General features: G+C 45.6%; 1 long non-coding RNA gene across 1 annotated transcript; it reads left to right on the top strand.

Annotated features, from left to right (window-relative positions):
* The first annotated feature begins 4,013 nt into the window (after positions 1 to 4,013).
* Positions 4,014 to 12,711, top strand: LOC125774512 (uncharacterized). The gene is made up of 3 exons (XR_007420990.1): positions 4,014 to 5,020; positions 5,133 to 5,650; positions 12,329 to 12,711. It is a non-coding gene; the product is annotated as an uncharacterized LOC125774512 (long non-coding RNA).
* The last annotated feature ends 3,774 nt before the right edge of the window (positions 12,712 to 16,485 follow it).

Consider the following 16,485-nt stretch of genomic DNA (forward strand, 5'->3'; position numbering starts at 1 on the left):
TTGGCTAAGGTGTCTTGGCTAATGTGTCTTGGCTAAGGTGTCTTGGCTAATGTGTCTTGGCTAATGTGTCTTGGCTAATGTGTCTTGGCTAATGTGTCTTGGCTAATGTGTCTTGGCTAAGGTGTCTTGGCTAAGGTGTCTTGGCTATTGTGTCTTGGCTAATGTGTCTTGGCTAATGTGTCTTGGCTAATGTGTCTTGGCTTATGTGTCTTGGCTAAGGTGTCTTGGTTTATGTGTCTTGGCTAATGTGTCTCGGCTAATGTGTCTTGGCTAATGTGTCTTGGCTTATGTGTCTCGGCTAAGGTGTCTTGGCTAATGTGTCTTGGCTAATGTGTCTTGGCTAATGTGTCTCGGCTAAGGTGTCTTGGCTAATGTGTCTCGGCTAATGTGTCTTGGCTAAGGTGTCTTGGCTAAGGTGTCTTGGCTAATGTGTCTTGGCTAATGTGTCTTGGCTAATGTGTCTTGGCTAAGGTGTCTTGGCTAAGGTGTCTTGGCTAATGTGTCTTGGCTAAGGTGTCTTGGCTAAGGTGTCTTGGCTAATGTGTCTTGGCTAAGGTGTCTTGGCTAAGGTGTCTTGGCTAAGGTGTCTTGGCTAATGTGTCTTGGCTAATGTGTCTCGGCTAAGGTGTCTTGGCTAATGTGTCTCGGCTAATGTGTCTTGGCTAATGTGTCTTGGCTAATGTGTCTTGGCTAATGTGTCTTGGCTAATGTGTCTTGGCTAATGTGTCTTGGCTAAGGTGTCTTGGCTAAGGTGTCTTGGCTAAGGTGTCTTGGCTAATGTGTCTTGGCTAATGTGTCTCGGCTAATGTGTCTTGGCTAATGTGTCTTGGCTAAGGTGTCTTGGCTAATGTGTCTTGTCTAATGTGTCTTGGCTAATGTGTCTTGGATAATGTGTCTTGGCTAATGTGTCTCGGCTAAGGTGTCTTGGCTAATGTGTCTCGGCTAAGGTGTCTTGGTTTATGTGTCTTGGCTAATGTGTCTCGGCTAATGTGTCTTGGCTAATGTGTCTTGGCTTATGTGTCTTGGCTAAGGTGTCTTGGCTAATGTGTCTTGGCTAATGTGTCTTGACTATTGTGTCTTGGCTAATGTGTCTTGGCTAAGGTGTCTTGGCTAATGTGTCTCGGCTAAGGTGTCTTGGCTAATGTGTCTCGGCTAATGTGTCTTGGCTAAGGTGTCTTGGCTAAGGTGTCTTGGCTAATGTGTCTTGGCTAAGGTGTCTTGGCTAAGGTGTCTTGGCTAATGTGTCTTGGCTAATGTGTCTTGGCTAAGGTGTCTTGGCTAAGGTGTCTTGGCTAATGTGTCTCGGCTAATGTGTCTTGGCTAATGTGTCTTGGCTATTGTGTCTTGGCTAATGTGTCTTGGCTAATGTGTCTTGGCTAATGTGTCTCGGCTAAGGTGTCTTGGCTAAGGTGTCTTGGCTAAGGTGTCTTGGCTAATGTGTCTTGGCTAAGGTGTCTTGGCTAAGGTGTCTTGGCTAATGTGTCTTGGCTAATGTGTCTTGGCTAATGTGTCTTGGCTAATGTGTCTTGGCTAAGGTGTCTTGGCTAAGGTGTCTTGGCTAAGGTGTCTTGGCTAATGTGTCTTGGCTAATGTGTCTCGGCTAATGTGTCTTGGCTAATGTGTCTTGGCTAAGGTGTCTTGGCTAATGTGTCTTGTCTAATGTGTCTTGGCTAATGTGTCTTGGATAATGTGTCTTGGCTAATGTGTCTCGGCTAAGGTGTCTTGGCTAATGTGTCTCGGCTAAGGTGTCTTGGTTTATGTGTCTTGGCTAATGTGTCTCGGCTAATGTGTCTTGGCTAATGTGTCTTGGCTTATGTGTCTTGGCTAAGGTGTCTTGGCTAATGTGTCTTGGCTAATGTGTCTTGGCTATTGTGTCTTGGCTAATGTGTCTTGGCTAATGTGTCTTGGCTAATGTGTCTCAGCTAAGGTGTCTTGGCTAATGTGTCTCGGCTAATGTGTCTTGGCTAAGGTGTCTTGGCTAAGGTGTCTTGGCTAATGTGTCTTGGCTAAGGTGTCTTGGCTAAGGTGTCTTGGCTAATGTGTCTTGGCTAATGTGTCTTGGCTAATGTGTCTTGGCTAATGTGTCTTGGCTAAGGTGTCTTGGCTAAGGTGTCTTGGCTAAGGTGTCTTGGCTAAGGTGTCTTGGCTAATGTGTCTCGGCTAATGTGTCTTGGCTAATGTGTCTTGGCTAAGGTGTCTTGGCTAATGTGTCTTGTCTAATGTGTCTTGGCTAATGTGTCTTGGATAATGTGTCTTGGCTAATGTGTCTCGGCTAAAGTGTCTCGGCTAAGGTGTCTTGGCTAATGTGTCTTGGCTAATGTGTCTTGGCTAATGTGTCCGGCTAAGGTGTCTTGGTTTATGTGTCTTGGCTAATGTGTCTCGGCTAATGTGTCTTGGCTAATGTGTCTTGGCTTATGTGTCTTGGCTAAGGTGTCTTGGCTAAGGTGTCTTGGCTAATGTGTCTTGGCTAAGGTGTCTTGGCTAAGGTGTCTTGGCTAAGGTGTCTTGGCTAATGTGTCTTGGCTAATGTGTCTTGGCTAATGTGTCTTGGCTAATGTGTCTTGGCTAAGGTATCTTGGCTAAGGTGTCTTGGCTAAGGTGTCTCGGCTAATGTGTCTTGGCTAATGTGTCTTGGCTAAGGTGTCTTGGCAAATGTGTCTTGGCTAAGGTGTCTTGGCTAAGGTGTCTTGGCTAATGTGTCTTGGCTAAGGTGTCTTGGCTAAGGTGTCTTGGCTAAGGTGTCTTTGCTAATGTGTCTTGGCTAATGTGTCTTTTCTAAGGTGTCTTGGCTAATGTGTCTTGGCTAATGGGTCTTGGCTAAGGTGTCTTGGCTAATGTGTCTTGGCTAATGTGTCTTGGCTAAGGTGTCTTGGCTAATGTGTCTTGGCTAATGTGTCTTTTCTAAGGTGTCTTGGCTAATGTGTCTTGGCTAATGTGTCTTGGCTAATGTGTCTTGGCTAAGGTGTCTTGGCTAATGTGTCTTGGCTAAGGTGTCTTGGCTAATGTGTCTTGGCTAATGTGTCTTTTCTAAGGTGTCTTGGCTAATGTGTCTTGGCTAATGTGTCTTGGCTAATGTGTCTTGGCTAAGGTGTCTTGGCTAATGTGTCTTGGCTAAGGTGTCTTGGCTAATGTGTCTTGGCTAATGTGTCTTTTCTAAGGTGTCTTGGCTAATGTGTCTTGGCTAATGTGTCTTGGCTAATGTGTCTTGGCTAAGGTGTCTTGGCTAATGTGTCTTGGCTAAGGTGTCTTGGCTAATGTGTCTTGGCTAATGTGTCTTTTCTAAGGTGTCTTGGCTAATGTGTCTTGGCTAATGTGTCTTGGCTAATGTGTCTTGGCTAAGGTGTCTTGGCTAATGTGTCTTGGCTAAGGTGTCTTGGCTAATGTGTCTTGGCTAAGGTGTCTTGGCTAAGGTGTTTTGGCTAAGGTGTCTTGGCTAATGTGTCTTGGCTAAGGTGTCTTGGCTAAGGTGTCTTGGCTAATGTGTCTTGGCTAAGGTGTCTTGGCTAAGGTGTCTTGGCTAATGTGTCTTGGCTAAGGTGTCTTGGCTAAGGTGTCTTGGCTAAGGTGTCTTGGCTGATGTGTCTTGGCTAATGTGTCTTGGCTAAGGTGTCTTGGCTAATGTGTCTTGGCTAATGTGTCTTGGCTAATGTGTCTTGGCTTATGTGTCTTGGCTAAGGTGTCTTAGCTAAGGTGTCTTGGCTAATGTGTTTTGGCTAAGGTGTCTTGGCTAATGTGTCTTGGCTAAGGTGTCTTGGCTAAGGTGTCTTGGCTAAGGTGTCTTGGCTAATGTGTCTTGGCTAAGGTGTCTTGGCTAAGGTGTCTTGGCTAAGGTGTCTTGGCTAATGTGTCTTGGCTTATGTGTCTTGGCTAAGGTGTCTTGGCTAATGTGTCTCGGCTAATGTGTCTTGGCTAATGTGTCTTGGCTAAAGTGTCTTGGCTAATGTGTCTTGGCTAAGGTGTCTTGGCTAAGGTGTCTTGGCTAAGGTGTTTTAGCTTATGTGTCTTGGCTAAGGTGTCTTGGCTAATGTGTCTTGGCTAATGTGTCTTGGCTAATGTGTCTTGGCTAAGGTGTCTTGGCTAATGTGTCTTGGCTTATGTGTCTCGGCTAATGTGTCTTGGCTAAGGTGTCTTGGCTAATGTGTCTTGGCTAATGTGTCTTGGCTAATGTGTCTTGGCTTATGTGTCTTGGCTAAGGTGTCTTGGCTAAGGTGTCTTGGCTAATGTGTCTTGGCTAAGGTGTCTTGGCTAAGGTGTCTTGGCTAAGGTGTCTTGGCTAATGTGTCTTGGCTAATGTGTCTTGGCTAAGGTGTCTTGACTAATGTGTCTTGGCTAAGGTGTCTTGGCTAAGGTGTCTTGGCTAAGGTGTCTTGGCTAATGTGTCTTGGCTAATGTGTCTTGGCTAAGGTGTCTTGGCAAATGTGTCTTGGCTAAGGTGTCTTGGCTAAGGTGTCTTGGCTAATGTGTCTTGGCTAAGGTGTCTTGGCTAAGGTGTCTTGGCTAAGGTGTCTTGGCTAATGTGTCTTGGCTAAGGTGTCTTGGCTAATGTGTCTTGGCTAATGTGTCTTGGCTAATGTGTCTTGGCTAAGGTGTCTTGGCTAATGTGTCTTGGCTAAGGTGTCTTGGCTAATGTGTCTTGGCTAATGTGTCTTTTCTAAGGTGTCTTGGCTAATGTGTCTTGGCTAATGTGTCTTGGCTAAGGTGTCTTGGCTAAGGTGTCTTGGCTAAGGTGTCTTGGCTAATGTGTCTTGGCTAAGGTGTCTTGGCTAAGGTGTCTTGGCTAAGGTGTCTTGGCTAAGGTGTCTTGGCTAATGTGTCTTGGCTAAGGTGTCTTGGCTAATGTGTCTTGGCTAAGGTGTCTTGGCTAAGGTGTCTTGGCTAAGGTGTCTTGGCTAATGTGTCTTGGCTAAGGTGTCTTGGCTAATGTGTCTTGGCTAATGTGTCTTGGCTAATGTGTCTTGGCTAAGGTGTCTTGGCTAATGTGTCTTGGCTGAGGTGTCTTGGCTAAGGTGTCTTGGCTAAGGTGTCTTGGCTAATGCGTCTTGGCTAATGGGTCTTGGCTAAGGTGTCTTGGCTAAGGTGTCTTGGCTAATGTGTCTTGGCTAATGTGTCTTGGCTAATGTGTCTTGGCTAAGGTGTCTTGGCTAATGTGTCTTGGCTAAGGTGTCTTGGCTAAGGTGTCTTGGCTAATGTGTCTTGGCTAATGGGTCTTGGCTAAGGTGTCTTGGCTAAGGTGTCTTGGCTAAGGTGTCTTGGCTAATGTGTCTTGGCTAATGTGTCTCGGCTAATGTGTCTTGGCTATGGTGTCTTGGCTAATGTGTCTTGGCTAATGTGTCTTGGCTAATGTGTCTTGGCTAATGTGTCTTGGCTAAGGTGTCTTGGCTAATGTGTCTTGGCTAATGTGTCTTGGCTAATGTGTCTTGGCTAAGGTGTCTTGGCTAATGTGTCTTGGCTAATGTGTCTTTTCTAAGGTGTCTTGGCTAATGTGTCTTGGCTAATGGGTCTTGGCTAAGGTGTCTTGGCTAAGGTGTCTTGGCTAATGTGTCTTGGCTAATGTGTCTTGGCTAATGTGTCTTGGCTAAGGTGTCTTGGCTAAGGTGTCTTGGCTAATGTGTCTTGGCTAATGGGTCTTGGCTAAGGTGTCTTGGCTAAGGTGTCTTGGCTAATGTGTCTTGGCTAAGGTGTCTTGGCTAATGTGTCTTGGCTAATGTGTCTTGGCTAATGTGTCTTGGCTAAGGTGTCTTGGCTAATGTGTCTTGGCTAAGGTGTCTTGGCTAAGGTGTCTTGGCTAAGGTGTCTTGGCTAATGTGTCTTGGCTAAGGTGTCTTGGCTAATGTGTCTTGGCTAAGGTGTCTTGGCTAAGGTGTCTTGGCTAAGGTGTCTTGGCTAATGTGTCTTGGCTAAGGTGTCTTGGCTAATGTGTCTTGGCTAAGGTGTCTTGGCTAAGGTGTCTTGGCTAAGGTGTCTTGGCTAATGTGTCTTGGCTAAGGTGTCTTGGCTAAGGTGTCTTTTCTAATGTGTTTTGGCTAATGTGTCTTGGCTAAGGTGTCTTGGCTAAGGTGTCTTGGCTAATGTGTCTTGGCTAATGTGTCTTGGCTAATGTGTCTTGGCTAATGTGTCTTGGCTAAGGTGTCTTGGCTAATGTGTCTTGGCTAAGGTGTCTTGGCTAAGGTGTCTTGGCTAATGTGTCTTGGCTAAGGTGTCTTGGCTAAGGTGTCTTGGCTAATGTGTTTTGGCTAATGTGTCTTGGCTAAGGTGTCTTGGCTAAGGTGTCTTGGCTAAGGTGTCTTGGCTAAGGTGTCTTGGCTAATGTGTCTTGGCTAATGTGTCTTTTCTAATGTGTCTTGGCTAATGTGTCTTGGCTAAGGTGTCTTGGCTAATGTGTCTTGGCTAAGGTGTCTTGGCTAAGGTGTCTTGGCTAATGTGTCTTGGCTAAGGTGTCTTGGCTAAGGTGTCTTGGCTAATGTGTTTTGGCTGATGTGTCTTGGCTAAGGTGTCTTGGCTAAGGTGTCTTGGCTAAGGTGTCTTGGCTAATGTGTCTTGGCTAATGTGTCTTGGCTAATGTGTCTTGGCTAAGGTGTCTTGGCTAATGTGTCTTGGCTAATGTGTCTTGGCTAATGTGTCTTGGCTAATGTGTCTTGGCTAAGGTGTCTTGGCTAATGTGTCTTGGCTAAGGTGTCTTGGCTAAGGTGTCTTGGCTAAGGTGTCTTGGCTAAGGTGTCTTGGCTAATGTGTCTTGGCTAATGTGTCTTGGCTAATGTGTCTTGGCTAAGGTGTCTTGGCTAAGGTGTCTTGGCTAATGTGTCTTGGCTAATGTGTCTTGGCTAATGTGTCTTGGCTAATGTGTCTTGGCTAAGGTGTCTTGGCTAATGTGTCTTGGCTAATGTGTCTTGGCTAATGTGTCTTGGCTAAGGTGTCTTGGCTAATGTGTCTTGGCTAATGTGTCTTGGCTAATGTGTCTTGGCTAAGGTGTCTTGGCTAATGTGTCTTGGCTAAGGTGTCTTGGCTAAGGTGTCTTGGCTAAGGTGTCTTGGCTAATGTGTCTTGGCTAATGTGTCTTTTCTAATGTGTCTTGGCTAATGTGTCTTGGCTAAGGTGTCTTGGCTAATGTGTCTTGGCTAAGGTGTCTTGGCTAAGGTGTCTTGGCTAAGGTGTCTTGGCTAATGTGTCTTGGCTATGGTGTCTTGGCTAAGGTGTCTTGGCTAATGTGTTTTGGCTAATGTGTCTTGGCTAAGGTGTCTTGGCTAAGGTGTCTTGGCTAATGTGTCTTGGCTAATGTGTCTTGGCTAATGTGTCTTGGCTAATGTGTCTTGGCTAAGGTGTCTTGGCTAATGTGTCTTGGCTAATGTGTCTTGGCTAATGTGTCTTGGCTAAGGTGTCTTGGCTAATGTGTCTTGGCTAAGGTGTCTTGGCTAAGGTGTCTTGGCTAAGGTGTCTTGGCTAAGGTGTCTTGGCTAATGTGTCTTGGCTAATGTGTCTTGGCTAATGTGTCTTGGCTAAGGTGTCTTGGCTAAGGTGTCTTGGCTAATGTGTCTTGGCTAATGTGTCTTGGCTAATGTGTCTTGGCTAATGTGTCTTGGCTAATGTGTCTTGGCTAAGGTGTCTTGGCTAAGGTGTCTTGGCTAATGTGTCTTGGCTAAGGTGTCTTGGCTAAAGTGTCTTGGCTAAGGTGTCTTGGCTAAGGTGTCTTGGCTAAGGTGTCTTGGCTAATGTGTCTTGGCTAATGTGTCTTGGCTAAGGTGTCTTGGCTAAGGTGTCTTGGCTAATGTGTCTTGGCTAAGGTGTCTTGGCTAAGGTGTCTTGGCTAAAGTGTTTTGGCTAATGTGTCTTGGCTAAGGTGTCTTGGCTAATGTGTCTTGGCTAAGGTGTCTTGGCTAATGTGTCTTGGCTAATGTGTCTTGGCTAAGCTCTCTTGGCTAAGGTGTCTTGGCTAAGGTGTCTTGGCTAAGGTGTCTTGGCTAAGGTGTCTTGGCTAATGTTTTTTGGCTAATGTGTCTTGGCTAATGTGTCTTGGCTAAGGTGTCTTGGCTAATGTGTCTTGGCTAAGGTGTCTTGGCTAATGTGTCTTGGCTAAGGTGTCTTGGCTAAGGTGTCTTGGCTAAAGTGTTTTGGCTAATGTGTCTTGGCTAAGGTGTCTTGGCTAATGTGTCTTGGCTAAGGTGTCTTGGCTAATGTGTCTTGGCTAATGTGTCTTGGCTAAGGTGTCTTGGCTAATGTGTCTTGGCTAAGGTGTCTTGGCTAAGGTGTCTTGGCTAAGGTGTCTTGGCTAATGTTTTTTGGCTAATGTTTTTTGGCTAATGTGTCTTGGCTAATGTGTCTTGGCTAAGGTGTCTTGGCTAATGTGTCTTGGCTAATGTGTCTTGGCTAATGTGTCTTGGCTAATGTGTCTTGGCTAATGTGTCTTGGCTAATGTGTCTTTTCTAATGTGTCTTGGCTAATGTGTCTTGGCTAAGGTGTCTTGGCTAATGTGTCTTGGCTAAGGTATCTTGGCTAAGGTGTCTTGGCTAATGTGTCTTGGCTAAGGTGTCTTGGCTAAGGTGTCTTGGCTAATGTGTTTTGGCTGATGTGTCTTGGCTAAGGTGTCTTGGCTAATGTGTCTTGGCTAATGTGTCTTGGCTAATGTGTCTTGGCTAATGTGTCTTGGCTAAGGTGTCTTGGCTAATGTGTCTTGGCTAATGTGTCTTGGCTAATGTGTCTTGGCTAATGTGTCTTGGCTAAGGTGTCTTGGCTAATGTGTCTTGGCTAAGGTGTCTTGGCTAAGGTGTCTTGGCTAAGGTGTCTTGGCTAAGGTGTCTTGGCTAATGTGTCTTGGCTAATGTGTCTTGGCTAATGTGTCTTGGCTAAGGTGTCTTGGCTAAGGTGTCTTGGCTAATGTGTCTTGGCTAATGTGTCTTGGCTAATGTGTCTTGGCTAATGTGTCTTGGCTAAGGTGTCTTGGCTAATGTGTCTTGGCTAATGTGTCTTGGCTAATGTGTCTTGGCTAATGTGTCTTGGCTAAGGTGTCTTGGCTAATGTGTCTTGGCTAATGTGTCTTGGCTAATGTGTCTTGGCTAAGGTGTCTTGGCTAATGTGTCTTGGCTAAGGTGTCTTGGCTAAGGTGTCTTGGCTAAGGTGTCTTGGCTAATGTGTCTTGGCTAATGTGTCTTTTCTAATGTGTCTTGGCTAATGTGTCTTGGCTAAGGTGTCTTGGCTAATGTGTCTTGGCTAAGGTGTCTTGGCTAAGGTGTCTTGGCTAAGGTGTCTTGGCTAATGTGTCTTGGCTAAGGTGTCTTGGCTAAGGTGTCTTGGCTAATGTGTTTTGGCTAATGTGTCTTGGCTAAGGTGTCTTGGCTAAGGTGTCTTGGCTAATGTGTCTTGGCTAATGTGTCTTGGCTAATGTGTCTTGGCTAATGTGTCTTGGCTAAGGTGTCTTGGCTAATGTGTCTTGGCTAATGTGTCTTGGCTAATGTGTCTTGGCTAATGTGTCTTGGCTAAGGTGTCTTGGCTAATGTGTCTTGGCTAAGGTGTCTTGGCTAAGGTGTCTTGGCTAAGGTGTCTTGGCTAAGGTGTCTTGGCTAATGTGTCTTGGCTAATGTGTCTTGGCTAATGTGTCTTGGCTAAGGTGTCTTGGCTAAGGTGTCTTGGCTAATGTGTCTTGGCTAAGGTGTCTTGGCTAATGTGTCTTGGCTAATGTGTCTTGGCTAATGTGTCTTGGCTAAGGTGTCTTGGCTAAGGTGTCTTGGCTAATGTGTCTTGGCTAAGGTGTCTTGGCTAAAGTGTCTTGGCTAAGGTGTCTTGGCTAAGGTGTCTTGGCTAAGGTGTCTTGGCTAATGTGTCTTGGCTAATGTGTCTTGGCTAAGGTGTCTTGGCTAAGGTGTCTTGGCTAATGTGTCTTGGCTAAGGTGTCTTGGCTAAGGTGTCTTGGCTAAAGTGTTTTGGCTAATGTGTCTTGGCTAAGGTGTCTTGGCTAATGTGTCTTGGCTAATGTGTCTTGGCTAAGGTGTCTTGGCTAATGTGTCTTGGCTAAGGTGTCTTGGCTAAGGTGTCTTGGCTAAGGTGTCTTGGCTAATGTTTTTTGGCTAATGTGTCTTGGCTAATGTGTCTTGGCTAAGGTGTCTTGGCTAATGTGTCTTGGCTAATGTGTCTTGGCTAATGTGTCTTGGCTAATGTGTCTTGGCTAAGGTGTCTTGGCTATTGTGTCTTGGCTAATGTGTCTCGGCTAATGTGTCTTAACTAAGGTGTCTTGGCTAATGTGTCTCGGCTAATGTGTCTTGGCTAATGTGTCTTGGCTAATGTGTCTTTGCTAATGTGTCTTGGCTAATGTGTCTTGGCTAATGTGTCTTGGCTAATGTGTCTTGGCTAATGTGTCTTGTCTAATGTGTCTTGGCTAATGTGTCTTGGCTAATGTGTCTTGGCTAATGTGTTTTGGCTAATGTGTCTTGGCTAAGGTGTCTCGGCTAAGGTGTCTTGGCTAATGTGTTTTGGCTAATGTGTCTTGGCTAAGGTGTCTTGGCTAATGTTTCTTGGCTAATGTGTCTTGGCTAATGTGTCCTGGCTAATGTGTCTTGGCTAATGTGTCTTGGCTAAGGTGTCTTGGCTAAGGTGTCTTGGCTAAGGTGTCTTGGCTAAGGTGTCTTGGCTAATGTGTCTTGGCTAATGTGTCTTGGCTAAGGTGTCTTGGCTAATGTGTCATGGCTAATGTGTCTTGGCTAAGGTGTCTTGGCTAATGTGTCTTGGCTAATGTGTCTTGGCTAATGTGTCTTGGCTAAGGTGTCTTGGCTAAGGTGTCTTGGCTAAGGTGTCTTGGCTAAGGTGTCTTGGCTAAGGTGTCTTGGCTAATGTGTCTTGGCTAAGGTGTCTTGGCTAATGTGTCTTGGCTAAGGTGTCTTGGCTAAGGTGTCTTGGCTAAGGTGTCTTGGCTAATGTGTCTTGGCTAATGTGTCTTGGCTAAGGTGTCTTGGCTAAGGTGTCTTGGCTAATGTGTCTTGGCTAATGTGTCTTGGCTAATGTGTCTCGGCTAATGTGTCTTGGCTAATGTGTCTTGGCTAATGTGTCTTGGCTAAGGTGTCTTTGCTAAGGTGTCTTGGCTAATGTGTCTTGGCTAAGGTGTCTTGGCTAATGTGTCTTGGCTAATGTGTCTTGGCTAAGGTGTCTTGGCTAATGTGTCTTGGCTAAGGTGTCTTGGCTAATGTGTCTTGGCTAAGGTGTCTTGGCTAAGGTGTCTTGGCTAATGTGTCTTGGCTAAGGTGTCTTGGCTAAGGTGTCTTGGCTAATGTGTCTTGGCTTATGTGTCTCGGCTAATGTGTCTTGGCTAATGTGTCTTGGCTAAGGTGTCTTGGCTAAGGTGTCTTGGCTAAGGTGTCTTGGCTAATGTGTCTTGGCTAATGTGTCTTGGCTAATGTGTCTTGGCTAAGGTGTCTTGGCTAAGGTGTCTTGGCTAATGTGTCTTGGCTAAGGTGTCTTGGCTAAGGTGTCTTGGCTAAGGTGTCTTGGCTAAGGTGTCTTGGCTATTGTGTCTTGGCTAAGGTGTCTTGGCTAATGTGTCATGGCTAATGTGTCTTGGCTAAGGTGTCTTGGCTAATGTGTCTTGGCTAATGTGTCTTGGCTAATGTGTCTTGGCTAAGGTGTCTTGGCTAAGGTGTCTTGGCTAATGTGTCTTGGCTAAGGTGTCTTGGCTAAGGTGTCTTGGCTAAGGTGTCTTGGCTAATGTGTCTTGGCTAATGTGTCTTGGCTAATGTGTCTTGGCTAATGTGTCTTGGCTAAGGTGTCTTGGCTAATGTGTCTTGGCTAAGGTGTCTTGGCTAAGGTGTCTTGGCTAAGGTGTCTTGGCTAATGTGTCTTGGCTAAGGTGTCTTGGCTAAGGTGTCTTGGCTAATGTGTCTTGGCTAAGGTGTCTTGGCTAAGGTGTCTTGGCTAAGGTGTCTTGGCTAATGTGTCTTGGCTAATGTGTCTTGGCTAATGTGTCTTGGCTAAGGTGTCTTGGCTAATGTGTCTTGGCTAATGTGTCTTGGCTAATGTGTCTTGGCTAATGTGTCTTGGCTAATGTGTCTTGGCTAATGTGTCTCGGCTAAGGTGTCTTATCAAGTGTGTCTTGGCTAATGTGTCTTGGCTAATGTGTCTTGGCTAAGGTGTCTTGGCTAATGTGTCTTGGCTAATGTGTCTTGGCTAATGTGTCTCGGCTAAAGTGTCTTGGCTAATGTGTCTCGGCTAATGTGTCTTGGCTAAGGTGTCTTGGCTAATTTGTCTTGGCTAATGTGTCTTGGCTAAGGTGTCTTGGCTAAGGTGTCTTGGCTAAGGTGTCTTGGCTAATGTGTCTTGGCTAATGTGTCTTGGCTAATGTGTCTTGGCTAAGGTGTCTTGGCTAATGTGTCTTGGCTAATGTGTCTTGGCTAATGTGTCTTGGCTAATGTGTCTTGGCTAATGTGTCTTGGCTAAGGTGTCTTGGCTAATGTGTCTTGGCTAATGTGTCTTGGCTAATGTGTCTTGGCTAATGTGTCTTGGCTAATGTGTCTTGGCTAATGTGTCTTGGCTAAGGTGTCTTGGCTAAGGTGTCTTGGCTAATGTGTCTTGGCTAATGTGTCTTGGCTAAGGTGTCTTGGCTAAGGTGTCTTGGCTAATGTGTCTTGGCTAATGTGTCTTGGCTAAGGTGTCTTGGCTAATGTGTCTTGGCTAATGTGTCTTGGCTAATGTGTCTTGGCTAAGGTGTCTTGGCTAATGTGTCTTGGCTAATGTGTCTTGGCTAATGTGTCTTGGCTAAGGTGTCTTGGCTAATGTGTCTTGGCTAAGGTGTCTTGGCTAAGGTGTCTTGGCTAAGGTGTCTTGGCTAATGTGTCTTGGCTAATGTGTCTTTTCTAATGTGTCTTGGCTAATGTGTCTTGGCTAAGGTGTCTTGGCTAATGTGTCTTGGCTAAGGTGTCTTGGCTAAGGTGTCTTGGCTAAGGTGTCTTGGCTAATGTGTCTTGGCTATGGTGTCTTGGCTAAGGTGTCTTGGCTAATGTGTTTTGGCTAATGTGTCTTGGCTAAGGTGTCTTGGCTAAGGTGTCTTGGCTAATGTGTCTTGGCTAATGTGTCTTGGCTAATGTGTCTTGGCTAATGTGTCTTGGCTAAGGTGTCTTGGCTAATGTGTCTTGGCTAATGTGTCTTGGCTAATGTGTCTTGGCTAAGGTGTCTTGGCTAATGTGTCTTGGCTAAGGTGTCTTGGCTAAGGTGTCTTGGCTAAGGTGTCTTGGCTAAGGTGTCTTGGCTAATGTGTCTTGGCTAATGTGTCTTGGCTAATGTGTCTTGGCTAAGGTGTCTTGGCTAAGGTGTCTTGGCTAATGTGTCTTGGCTAATGTGTCTTGGCTAATGTGTCTTGGCTAATGTGTCTTGGCTAAGGTGTCTTGGCTAAGGTGTCTTGGCTAATGTGTCTTGGCTAAGGTGTCTTGGCTAAAGTGTCTTGGCTAAGGTGTCTTGGCTAAGGTGTCTTGGCTAAGGTGTCTTGGCTAATGTGTCTTGGCTAATGTGTCTTGGCTAAGGTGTCTTGGCTAAGGTGTCTTGGCTAATGTGTCTTGGCTAAGGTGTCTTGGCTAAGGTGTCTTGGCTAAGGTGTCTTGGCTAATGTGTCTTGGCTAAGGTGTCTTGGCTAATGTGTCTTGGCTAATGTGTCTTGGCTAAGGTGTCTTGGCTAATGTGTCTTGGCTAAGGTGTCTTGGCTAAGGTGTCTTGGCTAAGGTGTCTTGGCTAATGTTTTTTGGCTAATGTGTCTTGGCTAATGTGTCTTGGCTAAGGTGTCTTGGCTAATGTGTCTTGGCTAATGTGTCTTGGCTAATGTGTCTTGGCTAATGTGTCTTGGCTAAGGTGTCTTGGCTAATGTGTCTTGGCTAAGGTGTCTTGGCTAAGGTGTCTTGGCTAAAGTGTTTTGGCTAATGTGTCTTGGCTAAGGTGTCTTGGCTAATGTGTCTTGGCTAAGGTGTCTTGGCTAATGTGTCTTGGCTAATGTGTCTTGGCTATGGTGTCTTGGCTAAGGTGTCTTGGCTAATGTGTTTTGGCTAATGTGTCTTGGCTAAGGTGTCTTGGCTAAGGTGTCTTGGCTAATGTGTCTTGGCTAATGTGTCTTGGCTAATGTGTCTTGGCTAATGTGTCTTGGCTAAGGTGTCTTGGCTAATGTGTCTTGGCTAATGTGTCTTGGCTAATGTGTCTTGGCTAAGGTGTCTTGGCTAATGTGTCTTGGCTAAGGTGTCTTGGCTAAGGTGTCTTGGCTAAGGTGTCTTGGCTAAGGTGTCTTGGCTAATGTGTCTTGGCTAATGTGTCTTGGCTAAGGTGTCTTGGCTAATGTGTCTTGGCTAAGGTGTCTTGGCTAAGGTGTCTTGGCTAAGGTGTCTTGGCTAATGTTTTTTGGCTAATGTGTCTTGGCTAATGTGTCTTGGCTAAGGTGTCTTGGCTAATGTGTCTTGGCTAATGTGTCTTGGCTAATGTGTCTTGGCTAATGTGTCTTGGCTAAGGTGTCTTGGCTAATGTGTCTTGGCTAAGGTGTCTTGGCTAAGGTGTCTTGGCTAAAGTGTTTTGGCTAATGTGTCTTGGCTAAGGTGTCTTGGCTAATGTGTCTTGGCTAAGGTGTCTTGGCTAATGTGTCTTGGCTAATGTGTCTTGGCTATGGTGTCTTGGCTAAGGTGTCTTGGCTAATGTGTTTTGGCTAATGTGTCTTGGCTAAGGTGTCTTGGCTAAGGTGTCTTGGCTAATGTGTCTTGGCTAATGTGTCTTGGCTAATGTGTCTTGGCTAATGTGTCTTGGCTAAGGTGTCTTGGCTAATGTGTCTTGGCTAATGTGTCTTGGCTAATGTGTCTTGGCTAAGGTGTCTTGGCTAATGTGTCTTGGCTAAGGTGTCTTGGCTAAGGTGTCTTGGCTAAGGTGTCTTGGCTAAGGTGTCTTGGCTAATGTGTCTTGGCTAATGTGTCTTGGCTAATGTGTCTTGGCTAAGGTGTCTTGGCTAAGGTGTCTTGGCTAATGTGTCTTGGCTAATGTGTCTTGGCTAATGTGTCTTGGCTAATGTGTCTTGGCTAAGGTGTCTTGGCTAAGGTGTCTTGGCTAATGTGTCTTGGCTAAGGTGTCTTGGCTAAAGTGTCTTGGCTAAGGTGTCTTGGCTAAGGTGTCTTGGCTAAGGTGTCTTGGCTAATGTGTCTTGGCTAATGTGTCTTGGCTAAGGTGTCTTGGCTAAGGTGTCTTGGCTAATGTGTCTTGGCTAAAGTGTTTTGGCTAATGTGTCTTGGCTAAGGTGTCTTGGCTAATGTGTCTTGGCTAAGGTGTCTTGGCTAATGTGTCTTGGCTAATGTGTCTTGGCTAAGGTGTCTTGGCTAATGTGTCTTGGCTAAGGTGTCTTGGCTAAGGTGTCTTGGCTAAGGTGTCTTGGCTAATGTTTTTTGGCTAATGTGTCTTGGCTAATGTGTCTTGGCTAAGGTGTCTTGGCTAATGTGTCTTGGCTAATGTGTCTTGGCTAATGTGTCTTGGCTAATGTGTCTTGGCTAAGGTGTCTTGGCTAATGTGTCTTGGCTAAGGTGTCTTGGCTAAGGTGTCTTGGCTAAAGTGTTTTGGCTAATGTGTCTTGGCTAAGGTGTCTTGGCTAATGTGTCTTGGCTAAGGTGTCTTGGCTAATGTGTCTTGGCTAATGTGTCTTGGCTAAGGTGTCTTGGCTAATGTGTCTTGGCTAAGGTGTCTTGGCTAAGGTGTCTTGGCTAAGGTGTCTTGGCTAATGTTTTTTGGCTAATGTTTTTTGGCTAATGTGTCTTGGCTAATGTGTCTTGGCTAAGGTGTCTTGGCTAATGTGTCTTGGCTAATGTGTCTTGGCTAATGTGTCTTGGCTAATGTGTCTTGGCTAATGTGTCTTGGCTAATGTGTCTTTTCTAATGTGTCTTGGCTAATGTGTCTTGGCTAAGGTGTCTTGGCTAATGTGTCTTGGCTAAGGTATCTTGGCTAAGGTGTCTTGGCTAATGTGTCTTGGCTAAGGTGTCTTGGCTAAGGTGTCTTGGCTAATGTGTTTTGGCTGATGTGTCTTGGCTAAGGTGTCTTGGCTAATGTGTCTTGGCTAATGTGTCTTGGCTAATGTGTCTTGGCTAATGTGTCTTGGCTAAGGTGTCTTGGCTAATGTGTCTTGGCTAATGTGTCTTGGCTAATGTGTCTTGGCTAATGTGTCTTGGCTAAGGTGTCTTGGCTAATGTGTCTTGGCTAAGGTGTCTTGGCTAAGGTGTCTTGGCTAAGGTGTCTTGGCTAAGGTGTCTTGGCTAATGTGTCTTGGCTAATGTGTCTTGGCTAATGTGTCTTGGCTAAGGTGTCTTGGCTAAGGTGTCTTGGCTAATGTGTCTTGGCTAATGTGTCTTGGCTAATGTGTCTTGGCTAATGTGTCTTGGCTAAGGTGTCTTGGCTAATGTGTCTTGGCTAATGTGTCTTGGCTAATGTGTCTTGGCTAATGTGTCTTGGCTAAGGTGTCTTGGCTAATGTGTCTTGGCTAATGTGTCTTGGCTAATGTGTCTTGGCTAA

This window comes from Anopheles funestus, unplaced genomic scaffold, assembly GCF_943734845.2.
Source record: "Anopheles funestus unplaced genomic scaffold, idAnoFuneDA-416_04 scaffold_16_ctg1, whole genome shotgun sequence".
Classification (NCBI taxonomy): Eukaryota; Metazoa; Arthropoda; class Insecta; order Diptera; family Culicidae; genus Anopheles; species Anopheles funestus.